This window comes from Orbicella faveolata, unplaced genomic scaffold (assembly GCF_042242905.1).
Source record: "Orbicella faveolata isolate gen_17 unplaced genomic scaffold, um_ofav_v1 contig_14, whole genome shotgun sequence".
Lineage (NCBI taxonomy): Eukaryota > Metazoa > Cnidaria > Anthozoa > Scleractinia > Merulinidae > Orbicella > Orbicella faveolata.
Window position 1 is genome coordinate 7,120,383 of NW_028301541.1, and position 25,955 is coordinate 7,146,337.

Here is a 25,955-nt window from a genome sequence, read left to right on the forward strand (position 1 = left end):
AATGTGTGTGCCTAAAACATGACTGTAACACCATTGCTTTCCCGCGAAGCTCCAGTTTTCATACTGTGAACACTAGAGGTTCTGTTATTTCATTGGCTGGTGGCTTTTTGAGTTGACATTTCCCCCTGAAAAGGTCTGCCATGTTTATAAATCTTTCGAAGGCGAAAACTCAAACTCATTCTTCAAGAGAGAATCCCTCCTCTTTAAATGAATTAAGGCGGCTGAACACAGTTTTCACAGGCACTTTTGCTGATGCAATTTGGCACGCGCACAAGGATTGGAAAAAACAAATATGCCGTCAGTAGAGCGATCCAGTGATCATTTTATTTACTCAACACTATCTGTGCTATTTTTCTCTATATTTGAACGTAGTGTATTGATGGCTTTAGTCTTTTATTACAAAGATATATTACAAAAGGTAACGATGCAAAGAATCCAGCAATTCTCAGCTTTTTCTTTGCTACCAAAAGAACCCAGTTAAAAACAGTGCATGCGCAGTTGCTTGAAAAATTGAGACCAATTGCTTTTGCAGAAACTTGCCGATTTCTAATGATCCAGTCGTTAGAATTTCAAGAAATTTGGCAACAAAATAGTTCAGAAACCACGTGAATGATCTATCACAAAAAATCTGAATTTTGACATAGGGAATTTTTAATAATACAGAACATGCAGTGAAAATGATTCACAGGAAATTGTGAAAATCGTTTATGTCAAAATTTTATAAGGACAGGGTTGACAGAAGGAATTTAATGTCAATTCGTAGCGGGCAAATGATGAAAAAAAATCTAACGACTGGATTTTTTTGAAATAAACAAAAACCATTTTTACTCGGGCTTTCTGAAGGAAACGCCCGAGGTATAAATTTGGCTCCATTTTTATTTTTATTCTTATTTTTTTTGCGTTCAGTCACAAAACGCAGTTCAACTACAGTGCATGCGTGAAGTGTGCACGCATGCGTAGAATGAACCCTAGAGAGCATGGTTTAAAGCAATGGCCGCCTCCATGGAAAATTCCTCGCTTGATAAAAGCGAAAGAAATTCAATGGCTATTACGTTCAATGTACATACAAAGTCACAAACTGTTTGCGGTAGACCCACACTAAAACTTGTGGAGCATTTTGGGAACGGGTCGGTCCGCGATCTTTACGAGAGATCAATTTACGAGTGATCCTTTACAAGTGAACCTTCTATCAAGAAATATCAAGCGCAACCAGCTATATCAAACGAGCTATCTCATATTATATTTACATATAAACACAACCGTGTATTTAGATGTGATCGAGAACCCAGTAGAATACCAGAAGCTACTCTGAAACGTCTCGGAAGAAAGGGCAGGAGACTGAAGGAATTTGTTGGCTATGTCGTTATGTGAAGGTTAGAAGAGTTACAAAGACTGTTTGTAAGCTTCATACGAAGAGGGTAAGATTAAATAAAGTTGCACAACATGAGAAGAAGTATTTGTTGAATTGTTCTGTGAGGGTATATCAAAGGATAATTAAATTGAAATATAGAGCAAGTCGGTATTTATCAGTGTTTTCTTGTAATAGACCCATATGTCTTTATAAGAGTCAGACACACATATCAAACTATTGTAAATTTCAACTGAGTTCAGGTATAGAGAAAAACCCTGGTCTTACTCCGATGTACATTGACCCTAGCAAAACAATAATGGCACCATATAGCCAAGCTAATGAGTTGGTATCTGGACAAAGTTCAGGACAACAATGTGTTGCAATGAGTTTATGTTCTTTGATTTACAATAACAAACAAGGAATCAATTCTGCTAATGATCTGGTGTCAATAATGAATATTGGAAATCAGTTGTATTCAAGTTTGTCTCAGTTAACCAGGCAATCATTTTTAATGCAGACCGAATTACCCCCACTTTTAAATGTATTCGAGACTGATTATGAACTTCAATACAGTGAAACCTACACTGGTACTATTCATCAAGGAGCTACAATAGAAGGATATCAATACTGTACCTCCTTAGATAGAGCCTTTCAATCACTTATATCCGAAAATTTCAACAATTTTGTCTTGACAATAGACTGTACTACAGTGGCTATCTATTGTAATGGCAATATGGGCTTGCAAATATTTGTTTCTCATGCAAGGGATATTTATGGTAGAAGCCATCCTCAAGGTACATGTGTGCTGCTTGAAGTATCATCACTGAATAGCTTAGTACATTACTTTCAGAGTATACATAACAATGATATATTTGAGTTGAAAGGGGTTAAAATTGATAAAGTTCAAAATAATACCCTTTTTAAGAGTCCTGCCTGTGAAACCAGAAAGTTCAAGGTGAGTTGTGCTTGGTCTATCGGCTACCATTGAAGTTTTAAATGACAAGCACGATTCACTGACATTAAAAATAAACGATGAACTTCTTAAAGAACTCATAAACGAAGGTGTTCTTCATTTTGACAAGAATGCTCTAGCCGAGAAATTACTTTTCATTGACAACTTTGCGGTTGAATATGACGACAACTTCACAGTACTGTCATCCTACAAAAGAACAAGATCGAATGAAGAGACAAATCACCGCCAACATGAACATTTCCCTTGGCGACAATGATAATATATACCACTATAGGTGTACTTTTGTTTTACGTAGGTTACATTCTGTAACTGCAAAAATGTTAATCCAAATATAAACAAGAACAGATCATCCAAGAACTGAACAAAGAACACTGAACCTCATGTTGTAACTTGTGAATTGTTCCTCCGTTAGACTTATTTGTCGTTGTTTCCAGTCAATACACAGGAAAACAACACAGCATTGATACCAAATATTGAGACATTTCCATCGTTTTGTTACAGTTTTCTTATACATAATTCCCAAAATTTATGCTCTGCCAAGAGCACTCACTCTAGCTATATAATGTTGCAGTGGTTTCAGGGATTTTTCTATTAAAAACAATAATTATGAACTATTGAACAGTACTATTGCTTTAATCTACTGATTTCTGACAACTCCCCTTAAGTCAACATTTAGCAACAAACTATGACTCAACACCAATAATAGATAAAAAATTGCCTTCTCCTTACAATTTAAGGCAAATACATTACCTACTCAGGGTTTGTAAAAGCCTTGAAAGTCCTTGAAGACGCTTGAATTTAAAAATAAAAAAATTCAAGGCCTTGAAAGTACTTCAATTTGAGGACTAGGGTTTGATTTTAGCAATGCTTTTCCTTAAGCAATTTTCAAGTTGAAAATTACTGTACTTTCATGGAAAAGCTGAGAAATAATAATAAATAATTATAAAATTGCTTAGGCAAACCAATTTCCAAAAGTGGTCCTTCAATTATCTAACACTTGGCCTTCAAAGTAATTGAAGAGTCCTTGAATTTCAACCTTTGGCATTTGTAGGAACCTACTCCTATATGGTAATATATTATTTTGATTGTTTTCTAGTACCATAACAACATTCATTACACTCAGCAGACAAAAATCAACACAAGTAGAATTATTCATGACTAGCAATAACGAAATTGCATGACAACAGTGACAATCGCAATATGGCAGTCCCCTAAAGATAACTCCAGATGTGCGATATTGAAAGCCCGAGTTCATGCAGCCATGCATCTTGTTTAAGCCTTGTTTTTTAACCAGCTCCGTTGCCATGGCAACAGCACATACCTTAGCCAAAATGTGAGAATAAACCCTTTGTGGTTAACCTTGACTCTTGCAAAAAAACAGGCGCCAAAGCGTAAATAGTTTAAAAGTAATAGTGAATTAGGCATAGGCACTTGAAAACTGTGTTCGGCCACCTTAATAGGATAAGTAGACTCGGCAGTTTTCCGTGAAATTTGGCAAGAGCATTCACTGATAGATGATAAGGAACAAAAGGGTGTTGGCGAATTCTTTTATTTTGAATACTTTTCTTGTTTGAATACTTTTCTTGCCTCTAATGCAACACGTTACATGAATTTTTTGATACTGGAACTTGACAGATCTAAAAAAGATAACCAATCAAAAGGAAAGAAAATGCTGACACCATTTAAGAGATTGATGCTTTGTGATTAACACTGCACAGTTATTTTGCATCAGTGATCGCATTTGATAACCAATTATTTTGCCAGATTTTCAGACAGTTGTTTTGGCTTTAATGGCTTCTGCCACCTTAAAAAAGCAATCGGCAAAATGGATTTCATAACCTCTCTATTGACATATAGTTTGTGCGGGTTTCTTTGAAAACAGTGCACGTACGAATTTTTTTCTGGAGGACACCAGCAAAGATTTGGAGTAACCTTAAAGTCACCTTAAGCAATTTTGGTAATTTTCTCCCAACCAGATTTAGCCTAAGAGAGAGGGGAACAAAGTGCCCATGCTGAATTCAATATTTTCTCAAAAAACAGCATTCAAAGCCACATGTATAGTGGTCAAACTTTACCTAAACATTACATGGAACGTTTTTGAATGTCAACTGTTTGGTCACATGATTCCACAATTCCATGGCAACAGGCTAATTACAGATAAAAGAACAGTATTTGCATGCAATTTTATTGCTTAATAAACTTCAATCAGGAACTGACAACACTAACACAATGTGTTGTAAGAATATTGGAAAATTTTCAAGACTTGCTTAGCTTGTGATGGCATCATCAGTGTGACTGTTCTCTTATTAGTCAACGAGTATGCAATACATGTACATTTAACAGTTATTCAATAGTAAATAACACATTTGAATGATACTACTTAGTACTAAATTAACAGATATGTCTGTCTTGGTGTGATATTTCAAATATGTTTGATCAGGAATATTGCTGCATACATGCACAACTCTTGTATTTAAAACAAGTGAACATTATGCTGGAAACAGAAAATTTTGAATGTAGCAGACATTTTTATTTTTCATCATGTTGGGGCAGACAATATCAAGAGAATAGCACAAGGAGCATCTATATCCCATACTAAGCCTCGGGATTACTTATTATTACTTGTATCTGAAATTTCTATTTTTTTAAGTACAATGCATATGAAAACTCTGGGTAATGGGCTCTGATATCCCTCTCATGGAGATTTGTCAGTTTAAATCCTTCCTTCCTTATTGAAAAACTTTCACTTTAGCTTGGTAATTAATATTTCTTTGAAAATGTTGGGTTTTAAAACTCCCCTTAAGTTCTAATTGGCTTGCATTGCAAGCATGAATATAATTTTATCAATTGTATGAATATCATGAGTGCACTTCCCGAAAACACACATTATGTGCTTTCAAAGAGGGGGTAGATGTCATGAAAACCATATTTTAAATGTTCTGCACCAAAGATTTCCTGCTTGAATGGAAAGCCTTGACCGCTCAATGTCTAAATTTACATGTACTTGGAAGTATAACATGTATTATTATGGAAAGGTGTTACAAAGCAGTGAGAGCTATGAGGAGATTCTCTCAGGTTCAGATTGCTTTGCCTGAACTTTTAGCAAGAGTATCTAGCAAAGATGGTGGATCATGTGTACTAAAGGCATCTGAGTTGAGTGTCGATCAACAACCTCGATCAACACTCTAATCAATACCGAATCGACACTCCATCCACACCTTGGTCGACAGTCAGCCGACTATTGACCAACTGTTTATCAAGTGTCGAATCAGTGTCAACCAAGTATGGATCAGGATCTGGGTTGAGTACAGATCAAGATGTCCTTTGAGAGTATTGATCGACACTTGACCACGGATGTCTTTAGTACACATGATCCAAGATGGTTACAAGACAGTGTATCTACCTGGTTAGTCAAGGTCTGAATGTTTTTGGTTTCCACTGTCCACCCAGTGTTGTCCACTCATGCCCATCCAGTTTTTCCACCATGCGTCCAATAAAGCCCACTGTACATTCATCTTTGTCCACTGTCCATCTAAGTGGTGCCAATATCCCATCCTGATCTGTCCACTGTGTTCCAAGCTTGCTCGTTGCACACTAAGTAATATAAGATACATGTAAGATAAGATGAGATGAGATGAAGCCTTTATTTAGGGATAAAGTGCAACTAACCCCAATTTTATTTCCTGTAATGAAATCTAATAGTTTTCCCAATTACTTCTGCGAAAAAAATATTTCGACTGATAAAATCCCCGCGATTCTACAGGTGTTTAAAGTTGTAATTTCTTGCCCCATGACTGAGCATAGTGGGATCTGGGTTGGGCTTCTTGTGACATCATGGAAGGACATAGCTCAAAACACTCAAGAGATGCTTGACTGGATTTTGAGCACTGTGAAAACACATTTGGGGTATTTGTGCTTCATATTTATTCAAAAATGGACAAGACTTTTAAATGAAAGAACTCTATCATCTAGAAATACAATTTGGAGTCTAGCTACGGTTAGGACGACTATGATGTAAATACTTTTTTATTTCAAAGTGCGGGTCGCCAGTCGAGCCCACCACACTGCAAGTCACTCTCGACAATTAGTCAGCCCATTTGGCTAATCTGCTAATCTACATACCACACTTCTTTTAGTACTCTTACTGAACCCTTGATAATTCATGACAACGAGAGCATATTTTTCCCCTAACTATTCAAAAACGTGGAAAAATTTGTCTTTTCGCTTTGTAATTCCCGACCAACTGTATGTATACGAAGACAATTAGTGTGTACAAACATAAACATTGCAAGTTACACAAAGTTGCATTTTTCGTACTAGTAATTAAAAATTCTTTGACAAGATCTTGAGAAAGGTTCAATATGGTATCAGTTAAAAAAATATATCTCTCCTTCACTGTTTGTTTGTTTTAAAAGTCACACACTTTGTCAACATGAGCGATATTTATTTATTTATTTATTTATTTATTTATTTGTCCATGAGAGCAAAGCGTTTCTCACGTGGTTCTACTTGGCGTGTAGACTGGGTTCCACTAACAAAATGGTTGAGTGTTTTTGTGCGGCGGCCATTATTGTGATTACTCTTACCGGGTGTTATTTTTTGGCGAATTTTGACTTGTTTTTGAGATTCAGAGGGAGTCTTAGGCCTTAGGTTTTCGTGTTTTTCAAACACTTGCTGCCGTATTTATTTCATGCGCCATTTATTATAAGGTGGGTAAACATTCACTTTCTGTATAATTATGCGCAAAATTCTTGGATGAATAAGGAACAATCAATCAATCAATCATACAACAATCATACAAAGTTCCAGTTCTCAGACAGAACTTTCTGCAATTACATATTTAAATTATGTCACATTGAAATTCCTTCGATCAGCTGAAAAATGAAATTCTAGTTAACATTGTGCATGACGCGCTGCGCAGTCTGCAACTGTCGGAAGAAAATTTACACTTCATTGATTTCAGTACTTTCAACTCCCATCTATTGCTAAAATCAGCATTTTTATATCAACAACCAAAGTTTTACGGACAGATATAACATAATGACAAAGCCCAGTATTTTTTGGTTAGCAAGTTGAGGTCCTCTTGACTGATAAACCATGCTTTCTTGATACGTTGCTTGACAGTGCAGTTTCCGTAGACTCACAAGTCTAAAATGATTAAATATTTGCATTTGCCTTCAAACTTCACACTAAATATTTCCACATTTCCTGGCCATGTTTAAGCACAAAAGCTAATTTGCAACAAGGGAGGCAACTCTTTGCCCAAACATTTGATTTTTCTCCAATTGGCTGAATTTGTTTTCAAATACTTTCACAACACTCTGAGAATTTTAGCATCTTTAGCAAAGTTTTTTCTCCAATCGCTTTACGCTACATGATCGGTACCAATCCTGTCATTCAGCACACGTTCGAACTCCCCTCCCTCTGCCACACATGCTTTTTTGACAAGACAAATCTTTACAAAATCCTTTCCCAGCTCCCTATTTTAAACACGGAATCTTGCTTAAACACTTCAGGTTTCTTCGGGTATTAACCCGCGGCATTTCATTTCCGTGGGGAGATTGGGAGACTTCGGACACTCAAGAAAATGTGCCAACCAGGGGAGGGGTTTGTTTATAAATTTGTCTTTCTTACGCTACTTCCAGCGTAAATGAAGCAATTTGCATTTGAAGGTCAGCCAAATGCATGGGACTGGGACCTAAAAACAACGAACCCATTTTACATGAGCATTTGACATCCACAAAATCATGGTTATTGAAACGTTCAGGGCATTAAACACACTTATGTTTATCGAAATGTCAGAGTACTGAAGTTATAAAATCTGTGAAAACAAAAGAACCATTTCAAATACTCTCCCGGACAAACATGTGTACTGATTTGAAGTGCCATGGGGAAGCACCTGCTTTAAGTGAAAAACAGGGATAATTTTCTACACAGCTGATATCTGATGACTACACTAATCAAAATGGGCGTATCTTTTGTCCCCTCCGGAATGAAACTAATAGGCCCTTTGCAGCTGACAGGGTTCATACCCTTTTTCAGAAACAAATTTCCAGGACTTTTCCAGGACTTTTCCAGGACTTTTCCAGGACTTTTCCACAACTCAGATTGATATTTCCAGGACTCTAAAATTCACATTAACCCTTTCACTCCCATTATCTTAATGTTAATTCTCCTTACTGTCTGCCATACATTTCATGTTTTTTACTTGAGTTTAACAGATTTCCATAACTTTCCAGGACCAGTAGCCCTTTTCCAGGACTTTCCAGTCCTGGAAAATGCCACAATAAAATTTCAGGACTTTCCAGGTTTTCCAGGACCCATATGAACCCTGAGCTAAGCCATCACGTGACCTATTTTCCATAAAATTATGGGCTATAACAAAACGAATGCCAGAAATGGAAAAAGCATGTTGAAAATATCAAAATGGCCAAGTTTGAGGCTCCCATCATTAAAGAACAAGATTTTTAACGGTCTGAATTTTTGAAAGAATAAGAAGATTTGTATGAAAAAAGTTGTTGGAGAGCAAGGCCATAGGTGTACGAGCTGGGGGGGGGGGGTTTAGGAGGGCTACAGTCCCCCCAGCTACGGAAATTATGTCATTTTTCGGGCAAAATGCTCATGATTCGGGCAACAACACTTAAGAGAAAACATTACAAAATAATGCTCTCTACATGATTTCCAAAACTCATAAATAAAGTTTCTAGTTAGTTTCTTTTTTAGAATTTTTTCTTTTAATAAGTTTTAGATTTTACTCGGATTGAGTAAGACTGTAAGCTTTGAATATAACTGTTTTTGGAATTATAGTAGTTTCATTAGATGTGGAAATTGTGAACGTTTTTGTTTTTCATACAATTTGAGTGCGTTGAAATCCTGATTTCAACACTCACGTATTCAGGCATTGCGTAAATTTTTCTAACACAAAATTTCCTACACTGAGTTAGTGAAACGACGCCTGTCATCATGAAATTTTGTTTCATACAGAAAATTCAACAAAATAGCGTTCTTACTTCCAGGGAAATTTCACTCAAAAGGCCTCAAATTCTCACTTGAACTTTCGCGTGAAAGTTCGCCTGAACAAAGAACGAAATTCGCACATTTTGCTTGCATTACTTTTGCACAATACTTTAATAGCCTGAGTCTTGTGTTTTGGTCAAAAACAAGCTCATTCTCCTCCAGGATCTCCCACTTTAGCTCCCTTTCAACGCTACAATCTCCCTCGGTAAAGTCGACTCTAAATGGTTTGTTTTACATTCCTCATATACTTATCAATGCTTGATTTGTTTCAAGTTTGTAACTGAGATATATTTCATTGCTCAAAGAACAAAACAATTGTGTCTGCAGATGAGAAACTCCAGTGACGATTGTCGGCCTCATGCATGTGGTTGTATATGAAATCCACAAATACATACATGTAGCTAGGTGTGCAGTTCGAAGCCTCGCTTATCTCAATCGCCTCACTGTAGGACATACGTGAGGTTGATTATTCGTTTAGAAAGCTCTCTATTTCAAGGAAAAAGAAAACTGGATGCATATAATTTGCCGTATAATTATCTCACCTGCAGCAGTTTCCATTATTTTGGTCTGGGACATCTGTGGCTCATTTGAATTGACTAGTCAGATGGCTCAAAGCTTATCTTAACCATTTGTGACAACATCGAGCTTCGCACTAGAAGGGTCGATTAGGCGTAGCAATTTTCATAGAGCTCTATGACTCTACGGTAGTATTTTGAATGTTTAAGTTCCATTTCTCTCAGATATGCGTACACCATAGAGGTGTAGTGGCGTATAGTTATTGTAGCAAATATTATATCACTTAGGGAATGTTGAGTGTTATTATGGATTGCATTGTTTTAATAATAATTGTTTTCAATTTACAATTCTGTATTGAGTTTACCCTGACTACGCTCTACGCTATATGTTCTTCCATCTACAGTCAGCGTGCTATGCTCTTAAAGCTCTCATACTCCATGTTCCGCCATCTACGCTCTACACTCTACGTATTTACGAGTTTATCAGTTCAAGAATTTTTGACCACTCTCTACACTAGCTTAGAGGCTTAAAAGACCAGTAGAGTGATAAAAATTATTGGGTTGCGAGTGCGAGTTCCTCGATTATCTGCAATGCTGTAATTTTTGTAACTGTAATTTATTGGCTTTCGTTATTATCTCATATATATTAAAGTGTTATTACAGTTTACAGTATTTTAATAATCTTTTTAATGTACAATTCTGTTTCAAGTTTACCCTCTACGCTCCATGCTCTACGCTATATATTCTACCATCTACATTCTACCCTCTACGTTCTACCAGGTACCTCTCTTCAATCTACGCTCTGCGATCTACCATCTAACCTCTAAGCCAATCTATGCTCTACGTTCTATCAGCCACCCTCCTTAATCTACGATCTACCCTCTAAGCCCATCTGCTTGGAAGGTTATTGGAATTTTTAAATTTTTTTTAAAATTTTTTAATTTTTTAACGAAGACTAGTGAGCAGCACAAAGGAAGACTTCTTGTAGTTGTAAGCTTTTTTGTTTATTTCTGCATTTCGTCTCTGTCTGAGACTTCTTCGGGGAATGATTACAACTACCATTTAACAGCGTGTATAGCTCATGAGCGTGCCTAAGTTTAACTTCCCACAGAAGTGAATAAATTAACTGCTGAAACATGCTGTAAACGGACGTTACAAGAAATGCCTTAATGCATATGTTATTGCATCTTGTTATATTTCAGGGGCCATATGATTAGCGCTAATCGTATGGCCCCCAAAAATCATACTATTTATATGGATGTGCTAAAGTAGTAGTAGATTTATAACTGACAATACAGTCTAAGGCTGGTAAAGGTCTCTGGATAACCAGCTTGATGTTAGTGGTTCTGAGTTAAACCATTTATTTGAACTTGAAATGAACAGCAATCTCTACGACAAATTACGACCCTAAAAACTAGTAAAAAACATCTCCACGTGGTGGCAAAACATCCACTAAGCGTTCAAAGTCATGTGACCTAAGTTTTCGCACCTTTTTAGTACACTATAACAAAATGTCCTTCACATCAGTTAGCGTGACTACAGTTAAATGTAAATTTAAAAACTACCATACTACCGTTGCACAATTTACATCTTAGTGAAAGCCATTTACTTCTGTCACTGTATTTAACCTCCCTGAATAAAGGAAGTAAAAACCCAACTTGGGAACCACGACGCTGGAGGTGCTTCCAGAATTTCTCATGTTTTGCTAAAGGCTTTAAATGTGGAGCTATTTCTAGTATAGCACATAAGCTCGCCTCTAATAAAGGCCCTCTTGTTGCTCGCGGGATGAAACGACTCAAAGGGATGTACAGATACTTATTATTTTAGTGGCTTTTGATGGGTAGAAAACTGAAGAATGCTAAAATTAGCATCTTTGTAAAGAAATAAATCAAGAAACGAAATACTACTTTCATCAATAACATAGTACGTAAGTTTGATACAATCATTCTTGCTATAGAGACAACTAAGAAACTGACTGGTAGGATTCCTTTGGGACCCTTCCAAACAAACAATATGTCTTTTTTTTTTTAATGTTTTAATCTTTTTTTTATTATTATTTTTCTTATTTGCTAACTTTTTTTTATATTTTGGGGGCCATACAGTTAGCGCTAATCGTATGGCCCCCAAAATAAAACAACATGCAATAACATGAACATTAAGGTGTTTCTTGTAACATCCGTTAACAGCATGTTTCAGCAGTTATTCACTTCCATGGGAAGTTAAACTTAGGTACACTTAAATCATTCCTTGAAGAAGTCTCAGATAGAGACGATGCATGTTGGAAATAAACAAAAAAGCTTACAACTACAAGAAGTCTTCCTTTGTGCTGCTCACTAATCTTCATTAAAAAATTTAAAAATTTAAAAAAAAATTTAAAAATTCCAATGACCTTCCAAGCAGATGGGCTTAGAGGGTAGAGCATAGATTGAGGAGGGTGGCTGATAGAACGTAGAGGTTAGATGGTAGATCGCAGAGCGTAGATTGAAGAGAGGTACCTGGTAGAACGTAGAGCGTGGATCAAAGAGAGTAGCTGGTAGAACATAGAGCGTAGATGGGCTTAGAGGGTAGATGGTAGATCGTAGAGCGTACGGCACAGATTGCAGAGAGTAGCTGGTAGAATGTAGAGAGTAGAATGTAGATGGTAGAACATATAGCGTAGAGCGTAGAACATAGAGGGTAAACTCAATGCAGAATTGTACATAAAAAGATTAAAATACTGTAAACCGTAAAAACACTAAACATTCCCCATGTGCTTTAATATTTGCTAAAATAACTGAAAGCCTCTACGCCCGTACATACAGCCGTAGAGGGTAAACTCAATTTTGAACTGAAAACGATGAAAACAATGTCAGAGTAAACTTGACTGTTTGATTTTTGAAATGTTTTTTATTCGTAAACTTCAACCAAAATTGAACAAACAGAGTGACTCGATCCGCGCGAAGCTATTTACTTAATTTATTTCTTGAATTGTTTCTATATAAAATATTTTAAAGTCTTAGTGTCTCATTAGCATTCTTATAATTGATTGTATATATTTGGGTGCATGCAAAAATTTTGCTTTTCAACTTGAAAATGACCGTCGAACGGTTGAAACGTCATTGCTTTTTAACATTAACTTTTTTAGTAAACTGTAATAACACTTTAATATATATGAGATATATGCGAGCAATATGCTACAAATTGAAATCAAATGTTACGAAACAGGCAAGTAACCATAGTAACAATACACAGCTACCGTAAAAGCTATGAAGTAGGAGGTAATGTATCTTTCCAACAGGTAGGAGGAGACTGGTGATGAAAGCGTAGAGTCTTAGAGCTCTACGAAAATTTCTACGCCAAATCGACCTTCATAAAACAGGCACCAGTTGCCTAAGCATGCTGTACTGCGAATCCCTCCAAAAACACATCTTCCTTGCATTCTGCAACGATTTTGAATCACACTATTGCATGTTCGCGTACATTCTTCTTAGAAGCAAAACATTGTTAGTCCTTTGATGACGTCACAGCCCAACTCGCCCCATTCTTTGCCACTGGTCGGTCATGGCCGCGGAAAGAACTAATTTTACAGACTTTCAAAATACATAGAAAATTAATGAAAATAGCTACAACGATAATCAATTCTATCAGAAAAATGAGCAAATTTATATAAGTGAAAAAAAATTGGGGAACTAGTTGCACATTAACACATAATTATGGCGGACATTAACAAACAAACTTGTGGCCCTCACTTAGCGGGCCTTTTCATTAAGACATAAAGAAACAATTCTCATTGGTGGTAAAATTCTCAACAACTCAGTCCAATGATTATTATTAAAAAAACAATATTATTATTATGTACAAGGAAATACAGTTGTAATGGTAATTTACAGTATATTAATTTTTTTTCTACCAGGTTGGTTGCATTATTTTACCTGGTTGTCAAGGTATGAATGTTCTTGTTTTTCCACTGTCCATCCAGAGTTGTTGAGTTGAGCCCATCCAGGTTTTCCTCCATGAGACCAATATTGTCAACTATGCATTCAAGTTTGTCCACTGTCCATCTAGGTGTATCCAATGTCCCGTCTTGGTTTGTCCACTGTCTGTTCAATCTTGTTCATTGCTGACTAAAAAAATTGAGAAATTCAGAAAAGATTCTTGTTGACAGTAAAATTATCAAGAACTCAGTCCAATGACTATTGTTAAAAGAAAGAACAACATTTATTGTAAAGACATAATTTATATTTTTCTAATAGATTAACCCAACCAAGGTGTGTGCCTGGGGTATCCAGGGGCTTCCACTGTGGCCAGCCTGCCCCAGTAGATAGAATACTGCCCCCATGGCCAGCAAATCCCTGTAATCTAGCCATCAGAGACCTCATTCCCGGCACGACTGGATCAGAAATATAGAGGATGGGATGGGATAGGGGAACACTTGAAACACTTGAAACAACTGATACAAAACCCTTCAAGACTACTTAACAACTGCTACAAAACCACTAGAAAAATGGATTGAGAACTTGAAGAAGATCTAGCTGTGAAGAAGCTGCAACACTCCTTGTGAGGTTCCATTTGTGAGTTTGATAGCTCACTGGAGGAGCCTGCTAAGCATGTGGCTGTTTACAATGTACTTTGTGGCTGCTATAAAAATGGTCCCATAAAAAGTACTGATCAAGATTGAATGCAGGCTCTGCAAACACTAATAATTATAACACACAAAATTACTCATTTTAGTCTTTAACAACAGCTTTTGAAAAACTGCAAAATTGATGAAACATGCAAATTTCTTAAGGAAAGCAAAAGTCGTGTGCAAGAGGATTCAGGACAGACTCAATGAAAGTTACAAATTAATGAAAATTTCAGAATGTAGAAAAATCAAATGAAATTTGATAGCACGTAGTTGCAAATTAAGCCAGTTAACAGGAAAGGCTGAATATTTGGACTTGATTGGAACTGCATCTACCAAAATTAAATGAGAAGCTTAACATTTAGAACTGCGCTAAAGAGCGAAACATTTTAAAATTTCTAATAAGTCAATGATAGTTGTTTGCTCCAGGCCACAAGGTTAATTAACACTACAGAAATAAACTGAGCAACATGTCTTCAATACATGCAAGTGCACTGTAGCAAACAAGCATTCTAAGCTCCTGGACATAGAATAAAATTTTTCAAGGTACTCTTAAATGACTCCTGATTTCTAACTAACTGACTGGCCTAAATATAGTTTTTGCTAAGCAGATACCGGTACATGTGCATGTGTATGTAGGAAGTGTTTTACAATCCTTAGTAAGAATAGAGTGAAATATATTCTTTGGAACTTCTTAAACTAATTCCAAATCATTTCCGTCTGCAATTTCAAAACACTTCGTAGAAAGGGCAAAAATGTCCAATTGCAGAAAGAATAATAACTTTTTAAATTCCAAATAGACACAGTAGCTACAAATATAATTATAATTAAAACTTCCCACGCAAAGCCTAAAGTATAATAAATTATATAGATTTAGCCAAGCTAAGCGGGGCTCCTGATTGCAATATGAACCATAAAGGAAAAAGAGGATTTGTTTTTCTTGGATCAGAGACTTAAAAAATGATCAATTGTGAGCAATTGTTCAGTGTGTGGTTTCAATATTGTTTTCCAGTTAAATTTTAACAAAGTATACCCAATAAGCATAACCAAGATTGTTGAAATTATGTGTGCAATATATCAGGGACTTTGCAAGATATGATTGTACAAGGAATATGAGGGAAGAAAAGTCAACAATGCACCAGGGGTTAATTTGGGCTGAAATTTTACCTTTGAATGTACTCCTTCCTTCTCCCCCAGAGTAATAACCTGACTGATCCAATCGAAAACCAGTACCTGGTCAGCAGTCAACTTCAAAAAAACATACGACCTCAATGAGCTCTAAACCTGAGCCAACGATATGGTCATATGATACTGTCAGCAGATAGCTTATTTTGACGACTGTCAATTAACAGCTACATGGACGTCCAATATCAAAGATGCACTTATGGTAATGTGCTGCTCTCATATTTTTGCCCCCACAGGGTTTTGGCCCAGAGGCCAAAACCCGAGGAGGCACCCTAGGATTCCCCGAGTGTATACCAGGGCTCAACGTTGTGACCTGTGGGGTTGCCAACGCGACTGGGTTTGGTCCGCTGGCGACTAACTTTTCATGGGTGGTCGCCAGTCTGGCCACCGCGATTTCAAGTTATTATTTTATTTATTTATTTATTTTTTCATTTCCTAAGATCCATGACAAAATGAATGTCTTTAAAAGGATTTAAAGGATAAAGTTTCTTAGCTAAGCATACCAACCATGTTAAATATATTGATTGGTTGATGTTAATTGTAAAATACGAGGAATGCATGGACAATGTAATTTCTTATCACTTTCATGTACAAAGGTGTTTAAACCACCTTTACTATAATTATTATTGTGAAATCAGTTATCTACATGTTTGGTTGAAATCATTTCGGAAGTGACATTTGTTCCTAAAATGAGATTTTTGCAAAAAGAAAAATTTGTTACCATTTGATTGTAAACTATGGTCTATCCATTTCTAAAGAAATAACATTCATTTTCACATTACTGTACAATTCAGTAGCGGTATGTTGTAGGAAAAGGATTAAGGGAGTAAATTTAATTTTCGAAAGCTCGCATTATTATCGAACAGAAACTGAATTCATGTAGCAAATGTATATTTGTTGCAGCTTTCTCGTGAATAAAATTATAGTTTTCTTGTTCATTGGCAATATTTTGTAGTTCTTAAAGAGCATGTGAAAGAATAAAATACATTGATGGTAGTGTAGTTGTAAAGATTCTAGAGGTTGCCTCTTACTCAAATCTTAAACAACTACAGGGGTAGCGCGGTGCAAGATGATGAGTGATTCGAACTCCACTTGGTAGATTCAAACTGATTTAATGACAGATCAAACCCATAGATCTAGTTCACAATACGTAGTGACTGAAGAAAGAGCGAAAACCAGTAGATCGCAAGCAGTGGTAGCAGATACGAATAGGAGTAGTAGTCATACAAGTAGGTTCGAACTGAAAAGCGATAGTTAAGAATACGTCCTACTTAGATAAGACATAAAATACAAATCTAACAGGATAGAACAATCATAATAACTAACAAGATCATAGCATGAAACAAATAGACGTGACAATTGATACTTGAAACTAATAAAACTGAGACGATAACAACTCTTGTCGTAACATTAACGAAGATATCAAGGGCTATCGTGCAAAATAGCTAAATATAGCATGAAATAATCACAATATGGTAATCATATGACAATTGGACTAATAAAGCAACTTGACAATGAGCCTTAGCAATAGTAGAGCTGTGAATGCGATTCAACAAAACCTAGATAAACTAAATGAAACCTTTTCGTGATAAAGAAAAGACTAACAATTCGCGACTTAGCAAATAACTACAACAATAAGAACTTACATACTTTGGTTGACGACTCGCACCAAAAGGTAGCAGAGAGACAGCGAAATACACTTGAAATAGCGGTAACTTGGATCCTCTGATCATGGCACAGTAGTGGTGTAACTTCACTAACAATCTCTGACTAAAAGAAGTTGCGTGTAGTCTTTCATTGTCTATGCTACGTGAAAAAACTAGGGCGTTGTGAGAAATGTGGCGCCCACAATAAAGACAACTTCCTAGCAATTGAATGTTTTTGACCTGAAGGGCCGAAAATTTTTGGCGACCAAAAAATTTATGCTAGCGACCAACTCTAAAAACATAGGAGCCCGCTGGCCCCAAGATTTTTTTCTTAAGGCGAGCCCTGGTGTACATACAAGGAATTTCAAAAAAGTAAGAAATGTGTTGGTAGTATGGGAAGCATTCTCGATTTGATGAAACTAGGCGCGCACGGTGGTCTCGAGTGATGTGGGGCAAGGAATGCGGGCTCACAAAATGGTTGGAGTGGTGTAGGGTACATGAAATTCTTGATTTCAAGGTTCTTGCAACCACGAGTTCCCATTTTGCCATCTTCTAACGGCATTACAAGGTTCTTGTAACCATGAGTTTGCGTTTTACCATCTTCGAGCAACATTTCAAGGTCTCCTAATCACGAGTTCGCATTTTGCCATCTCCGAGCAGCATTTTAAGATCAAAAATACACTCCAATTACAATATGGCCTGCATGACGATTTTAGCGCAATCAAATAAATTTGATTCGAAATGGCGGAGATTCTCATCTAGGACAAATTGAAAACAATAATTATTTCAAAGATCCTGAAGATGGATTTTTGGAGAAAACAACTCAGAAGATATCGTAAGAAATTCTGAAGTATACTAGAAATTTGAGGCCAGTGTGGTTCAATTGCAACTAAATAGCTAAATACTCTTCCAATCGCCAGTTTTACCATTGGCATCTCGTTTATTTGGATCGCTTATTTGTATTGAGTAATCTTACATGGCGTAGAGCTCATGTGACAGCTGGGTGACTTTGCAGTGATCCAAATGTAAATGTAAATGTTTTGCAGCGTTTTCGTTGAGGTCAAAATGCTTGATTCTAATTTGCATATATGGTGACTGTATTGCGATACTTCTGTTTACGTCTCGGAAAAAAAACTCAACTTCCATTCTGCTTTAGAGATATGTTTGCTCGTATATCAAGACAAATGGTTTGTTTCAGCATCAAATTGGAACAGCAGAATAGTTTGACTTAATTTTTTGTTTCGCTATAATTTTGTAACTTTTTTTCCCCTATATAAAAAGTTCTACTGAGTGACATGTTTGTAAAAGAAATATTAGTTTCCATGAAGACAACCTATTTTTTTTCTAGAAAGTACTTTTTAATTGTGTCCTTTCTAACGAGATATGGTAAAATGCTCTACTGTAAATGCTTTGTGAGAGTATCATGTAGAGAATATCATGGGATAGAATGAGTTAAACAGAATATGTTAGTTTAGTTAACTCAGTTGACTATTTGGATAATATTCATGGTAAGATGCCTAAGTTACTGGGACAGTATGAGTGATGTTGTTTACAAAAAAATAAAAGTTTTAGTTCATACAGTAATGTTCAATATAATTTACTGTTTTCAATCATCAGAAATATAAGAAAGCGTGGGCAAATTTAGTCATATCTATTACTAGTTCAAAGTACTGGGCTTGGCGTACAGATGTATGGATAGTCATGTGACAACAAACATTTTTTGAGATTGATTGGTTACCAAATTTTCTAAGGTATGGGGCTCCACTTCCGTACCTTAAGTACACAGGAGCTCTGCTTTGGCTGGTTTGCAGTGTCACAACATCAAAAATAAAAATCGTCACAATTCAATAAATTAAGTCAAGAAGCTGGGATATGAAAGATGATTGATTCATAAACAACCTCACCAAGATTTAGGTCTGTGCAGTTTTTCATTTGTGCATTATTCGGAAAAGTGTTTCACTCAAATTTACAGAGTTTTGTAAGGAGTTGCCAAGTTTGTGCCCCTTGAAGGGACGCGAACATGACGACCGTAAAGTTACTGTAACAAAAAAAAAACTTCTAGCATTGAAGTTTGCCATTGAAACAAAGAGTTTTTACTCTAGAGCTCAGATGCATTGAAATCAATACTTCTTCTAGAGCAAGAACTGTTTAGTTCAAAAAAAATTGAGCAATAAATGTAACTCATCTTTTGACTTACTCGAGAGCCTTATCAGGCCACTATTTTAGTGTCACGAAAGGTATAAACTTGGAAATTCAGATGTGCTCTATTACATAATGAGGAACCCTGTCGGGTTAAACATTGCAAAACGTCAAGTTGTCAGGGGGTCTTACATCTGATGAAACTAAATCTTCAGAAGAATTAGAAATTTCTTATTTTGGAAAATGATGGTGTCACATGAAAACCAGCAATAATTTAGGTATTGGCTTATCACTTATGCTAGCCTTAGGGTGCGTATATTGAATTTTGGATGCATGTGAGAAGTTTGGAGGGCACAAGGGAAATGCAAGAGTTGCTCGAGGCACACTCAAGAGCAACTCTGGCTTCTTGAGTGCTCTCCAAACTTTCTAAGTGCATCCATAACTCGTTATATATATGAACAGCTAAAAGCATGAACCAATTCTTTTATAACATAACGACAACATGGTTATGGTTAATTTCCTTAAAGTGGCACTATGACGAAAATTGCGTCTTTCCTACCGCAGCCATTTTAAAACATAAACAAGTAGCCTGTGTGAGAAGAAAAATGCTGTTTACTATATTCAAATACCATAAATCCTCGAATTAGCGTCCCCCTCGAATAAGCGCCCCCTTCAAATAAGCGCCCCTTCTATCAGCCGAAATTTAAAATAACTGCACCCCCCACTCGAATAAGCACCCCTCCCCTCCCCCCATTTTGTGGACAAGTAATGAGACAACAAAGGATGTATAGTTTTCGTCATGTAGTATTAGATTTGTACATTGTTTCAGTTTGTGAACACACTGAACACATTAAGTACTAACGGTACCGCGATTTAAACTTTAGGATCAGCTTTTTATGCCAATAAACAGCTTATGTTGGTGTTTACGTGCAGATGATGTATTAAAAAAATGATCATGTCGGGCCACAATTTGGGAAAAATTAAATAAGCGCCCCTCCCTCGAATAAGTGCCCCCCGTCTTATCCTAAATTTGAAATAACCACCCCGGGTGCTAATTCGAAGATTTACGGTATCTCTTTTCATTCCAGAGATATTCAAGTTTTTAAAAATATGCAAATTAGCCCAGTGATGACGTCACACCCTCAACCAAATTTTGATCAAATATGATGAAAAAAGATATCTTAGCTAATTTGTATCAGAAATGTTTGATTCTTTGCAGTAAGATTCTACTAAATGTGCTCCACAATATGAGCTTAACAGTTTGGTTACCATGGCAACATACTAGGTTCCAGACTTCCCCTATATTAAAGGCATTTCTGGCCACCTTTGGCGTTCCATTTTGATATCTGCAAATGGTGCCTCATATGCTTGAACCAGCAAGCATATAAATATGTTAGCTCAAGTTTGTGGCCTTGTTTAATGTTTTACGAGCTGAAAATCACTAACATATTGAAATCAAGTGGGTGGGGATTGGAAAAGAGTGAATTGCCATGGGAACAGAATTTTTTATAGTTGTAGGTGTGTTTCCTGTAGAACTATTAGCCTACCAAGTTTCAATGGTCTGTGCTGCAAATAGACCTTTTTTGACTGGGCAGTTTGTTGCCCCATTTCAGACCATGTGATGATACTCTTGAGAATTCTTCCTTTCAAATTTTCAAATAGTCATGTGCACATAAATAAATAATTTTTAGATGGATAAACGAACAATTCTCTAGAGAATATCACGTGGTCTGTAATGGGGAAAACAAACCGCCCAAGCGAAAAAGGTCTATTGACCAAGATAGCTCTATTTATATACTTGATATAAAATTGGGTTGAGTGTGTGACGTCATCAGTCATCTCATTTGCACATTATACACATTTTTAAAACTTAAGTATCTCTGGAACTAATGCAGATATTTGCAAACAGTAAATGGCGTTTCTATTCTTTCATGGAATTCTATGTGATACACCTAAAAAAATCAAGGGGGAAAAATTAGATCATAGTGCGACTTTAAATGTACAAACTCATTAACATCAGGGTAAAATAATATTAAGGAATAGCATGTAGTAATCTAATTGAATAATTCATCGAGTAGAAGTTGTTGTTGCAGTTGACCAATATTTATGGATTTATTACAAAGTAGTTCATGAAATCAATTTGCATGAAGAGGTGGCATTTTCTTCATTGAGTTTAGCCTCTAAGATATGAGATTTCCACACGTGCAAATTGGTGCGAAAAGCAGTAAGCTAATAAGGTCTGGGTGGGAGGGAGAGTTAAGTAAATTTTAACACCTTACTTGTTGTCTAAAATCGTCACTTAAGGGGTTCGAAATTGCTTTTTGCAAGCTACTAACTCAAACAAACAGTAGCTTCCATCATTTTTGCTCAAAACAACGGCGCACGTGTGCGATGTAAGAATTTGAATTCCCGCTTTACGTGAAACACTTCTGACATTTGCATTTGGAGAACAACAATTTAACCGAATTAAATCTTAAACTTATTTAATGGAAAGAATGGGAAAATTGCTAGGTTTAAAAACTACTATTCGTAAAAACAGCTTTTGAGTTAAAGCTTAAGCTTACCTTAGCAGTTTTGCATTTCCTACCGGGCTGTTGTTTATTTGCGACGGTCAGTCAACGTGGTCCCCTTTTTACGTGTTTTGCAGCCTGCTGCAGGCATAATTCTTCCATTGAAATGCAAATACACATCAGAAAATACGTTTGGAAAGGCTAAATATACCAAAGGCATTCTCTTCATCGATTGTTTGGGGTAGAAATATGAAGATTTAAACCTCCGCAGCCATGTTGTGTTTCTCTTTCGTTCCCAGTCTTTCTTGCGTTAAACAAACACACGGCCAAACTAATATTATTGCTTTTACAAAAGTGCCATTAAAATTTTCAGACCAGATTGGCGTCTCAATTACTCTAAGGATTTTCGTTCTTCCAACAAAAGTAAGTCGCAGCCCTAGGAAACCTTTTATAGCTGCCAAAGCTTAGGCCAAAGTTTAGCTCTGTCCGAAACTCCCAAAAAGTTAAAAATATATATATTTTGAAGAATTTTAAATAATTTTGCATCTTTAGAAAGCTTTTTTCAAGTCGGTTGTTATAAATCATATGTTTACATCGCTTGGTGTTCCATTTGCCTTAGTATCTCCATATTGGTTAGGTGATAATTTTTAGCGCTTAAAAAGAATGATGGCATGGCTAGACAGGCATTTTACAGAAGCTTACAGTGGATGCCCTTTCTTAAAAGCATTTTCGTATCAAAGTTACTTTAAACGGAAGAAAGCAAGACTGAACACAAACAAGAAACAGGAATAAACATAAACGTGAATATCTCCATGATATTTACAACTGAACATTTTCTAAGTCCTTGGCTCATTGCCCATTTTTCCGTTTTGCAGGATCGCTACCAGCTCTGTTACAAGGCAATCCAAGCATACCTGGACTCTTTTAGCACTTACGCAAATTTTGCAGAATGTTAAATGATCAGTTGTGTGACTCCTAATTTAAAGGTTAGGTCAGTAAGTCAGTCAGTGAGTCGCGCAGTCAGATATCATTTTATTTCATTGGCAGCCATTTATGAAAAGGGTCTATGACATGAAAGACAAGAAACAATGAATTGGGAGCGTCAGACTTTCCTTTCAAAAACTTTTGCAAACTCACCAAACAAGCAGAAACAATAAGAAACCGTCAAAACAGGTTTTGGTTATAATTAACCATTGTCTGAGAAACTCACAAATTAACTCGATACCAGAGGAGAGAGTTTTCTTGCTACATTCTAATTCAGAACAAACACAAAAACATACGCGTAAGCTTACAACTAGCGCGAGCAGATCTTGTTATTCATTCCCATCGCGAGATTCAAGTCTTGTTTTCGACCCTGAAAAACCCACCTTTTCAGTTAGCTTAGAGCATAAAACTAGATATAAGCGCCCTGGTTCGTATTCCCTGCCTCATTCCCTGCCATCGCTGTGAAAAATACGCAATATAATCTCTCAACTCTCACCATTTGATCACGCAACGTGACAACATCCACGCGAGAGCCCCCGACATGTGCGTGGATTCGCGCGGATATATGACGTCAAGATGGCGCAATTTGTTCTAAAAATAGAAAAATTGTCCCATATCATAGGTGCGCGCGGATCCCATGACTTACGGTCTCCGTCCCCGATTATGGCTCCTATGTATGATGATTACTGTTTTGACCAGGAGTCACCAAATCTGACACATTTCAACCACGTGTTTCGTTTTTTTTCAAGACGAGGATATACAAACAGGAGCCATAATCGGGGACGCCCCCGATTATGGCTCCTGATACAAACCAGTAGCAAAGACTTTTTAAAAAGTAACTCTCTTTTTTTTTAACAAAAATGTCATCCAGTGCCTTTTTTGTAATCTTTGAATTTTAATAATGATACGTTTATTACATGGCTGTAAAGAGGTGGTTTAAAATAATCAACAGAGAAAATTTTCTGATTATTGTTAGTAGATGTGTATTTCAAAATATATCACATCAAGAGAATATAATCATGTTCTCTTGACCATATTCTGTTGATCACATTTTATTCGGAAATAATATATCTTAAGAATGAAATAGATATTCAGTATATTTTGAAGTGTATATGTCAGATATCTTTTTTCATTTGCTTGATGGAATCTACACGAGATCTTGGTATGGAAATCGAAAAAAAAAATGGATATGGGCCTAGTTAGTCCGTGATGTCAAAACAAGAACGTAGGTAGACATATCTTTCTAAGCAAACAAGTAGACACGAACAAAGTAAGTGAAATATATTAGGAATTAGACACTTACGCATAGCTACAATTTTGGATCAAAATTGTAAAACATTACGAAAGATATGTACACCTACATTCTGATTTCGATTTCACGGCCTGACAAGTCCCAAGCCACCGCAGTTTTTAACCCAACTGGAAGTGAAATCCAGATGGCTGAAGCGCGGTGAAGAAAAAACGATACCCGCAGCATCGTTAGTTTATTAGTTGTCTTTAGTCATCGTTGTCAATTCTAGTCTCTTTAGTTCTCTTGTTACCTTCAGTTGTATTTAGTTGTACCTAGTTGTATATTAATAACTCGTCCAAACATGACCCGCCTAGATTAGGTCAGCTATCCGCGGGCATGTTACAATTGTAATTTTAATTTGATAACAAATAAAATGTATGTATGTATGTATGTATGTATGTATGTATGTATGTATGTATGCAGTTTTTATTTTTCTTTTCGCTTTTCATATCATGATCTCAAGTAGATTCCATTAAGCAAAGTAAAAAAATATCTGTCATATACACTTCTAAATTATGCAGAACATCTCTCATTAAAATTTAATTTTACTCATCCTGCAAAGCAGTTTGTAAGTAATAATTTGTTTAGAGCTACATGTACCATGAAACCTTGATTGAACGAACCTCTATATAACAAGAATAGTTGTTGATATAATAGAGACATTATATAATATAGCAATTTTAAATAGGAGGACAAAGCAAGGTAACCACCTTAGGCTGCCGCCTTGAAATTTGAATTCACGAAAAAGGCATTTTATTATCGTGGCTGCCTTGTTTTTAACCATAATTTACAGATACTTTTCTCTAGTTCACTACTTTTTGGAGTAATTTTTAGTGAATTTTTATCTAGCTTTATTATATAGAGGATATTACACAGCGGCCCAAAGATACGAATTTGATTTTCGAATGGTAAAACCAATACTGTATTTTACGAACGAGCGCAGACTGTGCAGTGACCTTTTGTTTAAATAAAAAATGTTTCTTAATTACTTATTAAACTGTTTGTCTTTTGGAAAATCAAGCGTAATATATTTCAGAGAGCAGAATGAGTCATTTCCAGTGGCAGGATATGGGGGGGGGGGGGAGGGGGAGACAGGGGGACCAGAGCCCGAGAGAATAGGGGGGGGGGAGGCGTGAGAGGAAAGGGCGGGAAGCGGCAGTTCAAAGAAAGCGGGAATCATTTATTAAGCGTTAAAATACTTTGAAAAACAAGCTCAAACCAAAATTCTCTGACTTACATTTAGCATCCACCCAAGATGTAACAACCATTTTTTCTGTTAATTAAACAATTAATTAACTGATTAATTAATTGATCATGACTGCAAGTTATTTTAATTGTGATTGCTCGTGATCGTTCTGCACGCGTGTTGTGTTACAAAACGTGTTTCCTTTGTGGTCTCTGCCTTGTGGTGAGAGGTTATCTGAAAACTGAGACATATGACAACCTCTTAGGTTAGCTAAAGAAAGCGCCGTGATAATAAGAAGTTCTTAAAATTAATTCTGTTCGTTACTATACTAGGATTACGGCAAATTACATCATAAACCTTGGGGAACTCGTTCCAACCGGTATTTCTACAAACTTTACAATACCCGAAGAACATCTTTATATTTTCGTTATTGAACCGTGACATAAGACACGAGCTGACATGGAAATTTAAGCCTTCTCAAGCGCGTCAAGCAGAGAACTTTGTACTCTGACGCGAAAAGAGAACGCTGTCAAGATGGCTCTCACGAAACAGTAA

The 25,955-nt window shown here is 36.4% G+C and overlaps 1 long non-coding RNA gene across 5 annotated transcripts in view; it reads right to left on the bottom strand.

Moving 5' to 3' along the window:
* The window catches only part of LOC149113780 (uncharacterized), a 36,520-nt gene that overhangs the window by 8,094 nt on the left and 2,471 nt on the right, over positions 1 to 25,955 (bottom strand). Inside the window, exons 1-3 of one of the 5 annotated variants that reach the window (XR_016206547.1) lie at positions 23,307 to 23,617; positions 13,768 to 13,959; positions 5,728 to 5,918 (exon numbers count right to left, since the gene is read on the bottom strand). This is a non-coding gene — a long non-coding RNA (uncharacterized LOC149113780). Of the gene's footprint in view, positions 1 to 5,727; positions 5,919 to 13,767; positions 13,960 to 15,626; positions 15,752 to 21,993; positions 22,459 to 23,306; positions 23,618 to 25,955 lie in introns of those variants that run through there. The other 4 variants (XR_016206545.1, XR_016206544.1, XR_016206548.1 and 1 more) reach the window with 4 other exon arrangements.